The 6,000-nt window shown below is 35.9% G+C and overlaps 1 protein-coding gene across 2 annotated transcripts in view; it reads left to right on the top strand.

Moving 5' to 3' along the window:
• Positions 1-3,729: 3,729 nt before the first annotated feature.
• Hers (Histone gene-specific Epigenetic Repressor in late S phase) overlaps positions 3,730-6,000 on the top strand; it is a 190,886-nt gene continuing 188,615 nt past the window's right edge. For both annotated transcript variants that reach the window (XM_076120485.1, XM_076120484.1), the window contains exon 1: positions 3,730-4,096. The gene's annotated coding sequence lies outside the window, so the exon portion shown is untranslated. The remainder of the gene's footprint in view (positions 4,097-6,000) is intronic.

The following is a 6,000-nucleotide window of genomic DNA, read 5'->3' as shown; positions in this document are numbered from 1 at the left end:
CTTGACAACTAATCATGCACGAAACATGTTTTGACATTCGGAACAATTTAACACCGATTTGGCAAGTCAATGCAGGCTTATGAAATTTATTTCTGTTTTTTACCAGCTTTCGCTTGGTGGAGTAGGTAACGATGGATAAGTATACTTAAAATGGATCTTAAAAGAGGCAAAGGCCAAATGAAATTAAAATGAGACCCGGGCTACAGTGCGTAAAAAATAAATGCATTGCTTATGCCGCTATTACTTTAAGGAAGCAAATGACCTGACGACACTAATTACAATAAAATCCAACATGGCAGCACAAGAATTGTTAAAACCAAACCAAAAAAACAAAAACTCAACTTACGAACACTAAGTAGATATTCATGTTTTTCCGTCTAGGTAATTTGCTTGCATGCACGATGAGACGCCTCATCCAGATTCTATCTACATTCAACAACGTTGACGCTAAAACACAATTGCATTTACCCGCTCCTCTTAAATTTAACGGCAAGTGAAGCGACTTGCGAGCAAGATAACATATAACATACTTGAGAACTTACTTAGAGAGCGGTTAAATCTGCATAAAGTCGAAGAAATAGAGAATAAACTAACCATTCTTTCCAAGTAAGGAAATGGTACTTTTATAATAAATGTTTTATGACAAAACGGGTCTTTTGCATACGTCAATAATGAAACATTCCAAATCGTAATTTGTATTTCTTCTGGAAGGCAAAATGTAATTTGGACGGCGTGTTCGAGGAATTGCGAAAAGAAAATTCGACTGAAAGCGATCGCCGACAGCGATAAGGGCACTAATTGTGTCACTTAAGTCTTATACGTGCATCATTATCCTGTATTTGATTTGTTTTTGGTGAATAAAAACTGTAATTTAATTCCCTTTTTGTTGGAAATAGTTTGGCTTGAGCCAACTGGCTATTATTAGGCGTGGTTGTCCTTAGTTAGTCCGCAATGTATTTTTTTGTTGTTCACTCGCTTTACGCATATCGTTTTAATCTTAACGTGCAACTTTGGAATGATTGCAAACGGGCAGTAAATCTAATTTAACCGAAAATAATTGAACATTGATTGATCGACCTAAATAGTGGCAGAATTGTAGCTATGCAGAATGTAAGTAAAACCTGGTTCAATATACGACCGTGGATTAGAAACTGCATACTTGGCTGCTTTGATTAAGTGCAGTTTGTCGTACTAAGAATATGTGGAGTGAGACTGGAATTAACGATACTGTTGCGGTGAAAAGAGATATTTTGAAAGCACTTTGTTCAAGCATGACTGTTACAGGATGTTTAATACTTGAGCACGAGAACAACGGATAGTATTTGTAATTTGAATGTTTTGATAACATTGATGCAGCGTGCGTCCGCGACGCTTTGATGAAACTACGTAATGTAGTTACACAGTTGTTTTGTCAAATAATATCCCTCAATATTACAACGTATTAGACATTTAATACGGCCTAAAATAAATTGATTAGAGACCATTGATTAGACAAGAGTTGGCATAAACCACAAACAAGAATACAAAGCACATAAAATATCTTTAACCTTTTTAAAAAATCAAATTAAGTCAGTAAAAATCGTCTCTTTAGCCTATACAACAAAGACTGTGCAAAATCTGTTCACTTCACTATTCTATCCATTAATAAAGTTTGTCACAACACATTAATATATTACGGAAATCTTTTAAGCTCAAGCACGTAGAAACATTTTATCGCTTCATTGGCAAAATGCATCGATACCTTACATCCTCTCAATAATCCTTTTAACGAAAATTGGCTTTTAAAATATAGAGGCATTTTCAGTGCTTTTGCTGTAAATCGTATCGTATATTAAAACTGTTAATGAAATGATGGGATGTTTTTCCGATGTTGTTCTTCAAATAATAATATACCCACTTTGCATAAGCACATAATTATGTGGTTCTAAGAGCGATAGTTCCTTATTGATGTTTTTAAAAGGTTTCCTATGCGTAAAAAACTCGTCGAACTTTTTCTTTTAATTATAAAGTGTCCTATTTTTCAAGCATTACAAGATACGAAACCTTAAAAATGTGCCGATTGCGTTGCAAAAAACGAAAAACGTATTTACTTATATTTCACGACGTAAAATCAGATAATAATATTGAACTTCATAATCCTCCATTATCTGAAGCTAGAAAACTTTTTCTCAGAAGACGTTTTGTCCTAGTAATGACAAGACTAAGAAGATCACGGTAAGCTTACTTAAAAGCAAAAACAAATAGGTATAATATTACACTATAATTTAATTTAGCCACACAATTTCTCAGCTAATAGTCATAATGTGCCCTCGGCTCGAGCCCAGTGTGTCAAAAGCCGCAACTTGTAGTCACAGCCCGCAAAAGGCTTGCACAGTGGAACGACCTCATCGTCCTTAATGACTAAACTCACAATCACTTCTATATTAGCATTGGCTTATTGCCAATGAACACTTTTGTGGCCATTCAAACTATTTTGGCAATTGGAGAAAGCTGCAACTTAATCCCATTAAACACTGTATTTGTACTTGATCTCAAACAACATTTAAAAGGAGCGCATAATTTATTTCAAAAGCCTTATTTGAATTAGTTGTTTATGCGAAAATAAAGAGAATATTCGTATTACGGTACGTAAGTACTTTCATATGTATTTTTGCATGGTTGATAATTTAATAATTTAACTAGACCATCATTGCGTTTGTCAACCTATTTTATTTACCATATTGAATCCTGAAAAATAGTTTTACGAAGAATTAAGAACACCTACAACAGCTTAAAGGTTTATTCTTTTGTATCCTGCATAAACAGAAATGTTTATATTAAGATAAACAGGTACTCCATTCTTCAAACCATATTGGTTTTTATGAATACTTCATCGTTCAAACAAAAGTGCCAAAATCCTATAATTTGAGTGGTGTCAATAGCGCGGTTTAAGGAAACCGACGTCAAGCCTTTTATCACTTTACGGGTATAAAACACATCGTGAGCCGTAAACCGTAACAGCGAGCATCTGGGTCGGCTTCAATCGATGTTATAACAACTTACATACGGTGATTTAATATTCCGTCTTCTTAAGATTGACTTAAGATTAGAAAACACCATACAAAAAAGTTTTAAGATACGATTTTTTTAATATAAAAATTGGAGTGATTTTCTACCCACTTCCTAAAATAAAGCGTTCCTGTAATTACCCCCAAATCCCAAAAGCGATATTTTTGGAACATTGGGCACATGTAAGTATTTATTGTTTAAGCGCGGAACCGATTAAATGCTGATAGAAATAATACGCCGGTTACACAGCTTCTATTACATAAACCCTTCGATACAACAAAGCGCGTGCCATATAATGTACCCACATGATACCTACATAAACATGAATATTGATATTATAACGTGATTGTATATTATTCTGACCTTGTCAGCGCAATCTAGCGGTTAACGGTGATACTACAAACGTAAACATTACACCAACACCTTAGATCCTTTGATTATACAGCTAGTATTTCTATAGCAAACGTTTAAATTACATTTCTACTATACCGAACATTATCTGCTTGTTAAGTTTTATGGGTATTTTAACTAAAATAAAGTTAATGTTATACAGAAACAGGTAAATGGTTACTTTTATAGCTGCGAGTTGCATGTGAACTCACAATTTTGTTCCAAGTTTGGCCGCTAGATGCGCCACTGTGTCGCGATGTAGTGAGATTCAATATGGCGGCACCATTCGCCTCTGGAACAGGGCGGGGAGTACAGTCGCCGAATCGACACTATAATATCTACGCGTATTTTTGTCGAAACCGTCGGCTTCGTGACTTGAACGCGAGTGATATTGCAAAATAATCCAGTGTTTCTGTGTTCAGTTATGCTGTTTGTGTTATCATAAGTGTATAATGGTGATTTTGTGGTGAAAAACGTGAAAGGACTTTAGGGTAACAATGTCTAGCAGTTGACATGTTTATCTGTGTCGTGTGTGAAGATTTTCCCTTCGCGTGAGGAGGTGCGGTGCGCGAGTGTGCGCGCTGGCGCCCCTGTGTGCGTGCCGCGGCCGTGGATACGCGAGGATCCAATGATGGATTGCATTTCCATGGATGTATAGGTAAAAATCAGTCAGAAATTTTTGTTCACGTTTATGTGCGCGCTGTCCCACTGTGCCGTTTGCATTGAACCAAATGCTTTTGGTTGGTTGCTTTGTTTTAAATCGTAGCCGTCCCTTTATAGTAGCGCATGTATTTTTTGATGTAAGGATGAATCCTTGAATCGATAGGGATAACGTGGGTTAATGCGTGGATAAAACTAAGAGCTTTCCGGTTTTTTATTTCCTTATCTGAATTAATACAGTTGATAGTGCCTTGAGAACTACTTCATCTTACGAAATGTTTTCCTCCATCCTTCATTGTGTAACGCGGCTAACCGATATAAGATCCTTATAATTTGTTCTTTATTGTTTTATTCACGCAAACCTCTAATAAAAGTTGTTTAACTAAGTTTTCTAATTGGTTTCCGATTGAACGTTCAGTTGTGAACAAATTTTATAAGCAATGTAAAATTACATACAAATTACGAAACACAGTGAGCTTTTATGTTAAAAGCGATTCACACTCACGCACAAAGTCTTGCTTGTATACCATTGAATTTTAATTCATTACATTCATGCAGAGTCGCGCGAGAATATGGTTCCCCTCGCTCTGTTCGCTGCCTCTGGTTATCAGCTTACAAAATGTCTGATGCTGTCTTACTCCGACGAACAGCTAATACATATAGCTCCGTCTCTTTCCAGCGCATATTGCGCGTTTTTCTTCTTTTGCCGCGTCATATGCCAGTGTCGAAGCATAAGCGTAGTTTGGATTGTTTCAAAAGTGTAGTCGATGAACGAATGCATTTCGTATGCGACGGTATGATTCGTCCTTAAACTGTAAGGCTGCCGGTTTGACCCTAATTGATTCGAGTTCCTTTGTTTAGGAGGTCGGGTAGGATATTAATAAGAGGGTATCTACGTTAAGGGTAACCGCGCAGCCAGACCGCGCAGTTAGACGTTTGGTACCCGCCCGCGTCGCACGTGGTTTCGTGTCGACAATTTGCCGCGAACCTTTTGTCCTGTTCAGTGCTTAATGCCGTGGAAAATGGGATTTTACCATTCATGGACCACCTGGTAATAACTTCGTTTTAAAACCTTATCCCTGTTATATTGTCCAAAAAACGATTGTAATTTATTTTTGCAGTGATCCTTTAAATTTGCTCTCAAAGGGCTTTTATAAATTTAGATTAAACCTTTCGCACGTGCCGTTAACAATTTATTGTACGAGAGAGTGTAATTAATTTAGTCTGAAACAAAGAAAATCTGATACAATAAATATAATAGAGTTAATATTTAGAGTGTTTGAAGGGTGAGTGAGCCTGTGCGAATGTATGGAGTTCGCGATATTCATGGGCCAGGACTCGTTATGCAAAGCGAAATGCCGAATTATGCAAATAATAACAATAATGCCCGCTTAAATTTTATTACATCTTTCAGTAATGTCTTCTATATGTTAGTACAAGCGGGAGCTTTATGAATTTTTCCATTTAACGACATATACGATAGTCGTAATAAACAGAATCAGGTTATAAATTAACGGCAATTAATAGCCCTTTTGAATTAATAATTAGATTACATTGAGCCAATTTTTATGGTTTAAACGTATTAATTTCATTAATTAATGAAAAAACCTTTAATGGTTTTGTTGTTTTATGTTGATAAAAAAATTGAATTATAAGAACCAATATGCCTATGCCCTTTATAAATACACCACTGTAAAATGTAATTGAGATAGCGGTGCTAAATCATAAATCCGACACTAAATTCATTAAATTGTTTTAGGCCAAAACAAATCAAGAGGATCGTTTGCCTAATTTTCATAGAGAGAGCAACTCGTTTGACCTTTTGTAGAGTGTTAAATAGACCGAATTCCTTTGCAAATACTTCGAAAGGGTTGGTTATATTTGCGCTCGAATAACTGAACA

This window comes from Anticarsia gemmatalis, chromosome 12, assembly GCF_050436995.1.
Source record: "Anticarsia gemmatalis isolate Benzon Research Colony breed Stoneville strain chromosome 12, ilAntGemm2 primary, whole genome shotgun sequence".
Lineage (NCBI taxonomy): Eukaryota > Metazoa > Arthropoda > Insecta > Lepidoptera > Erebidae > Anticarsia > Anticarsia gemmatalis.
Note: the sequence above shows the minus strand (reverse complement) of the source record. Positions and strands in the feature narration are given on the sequence as shown.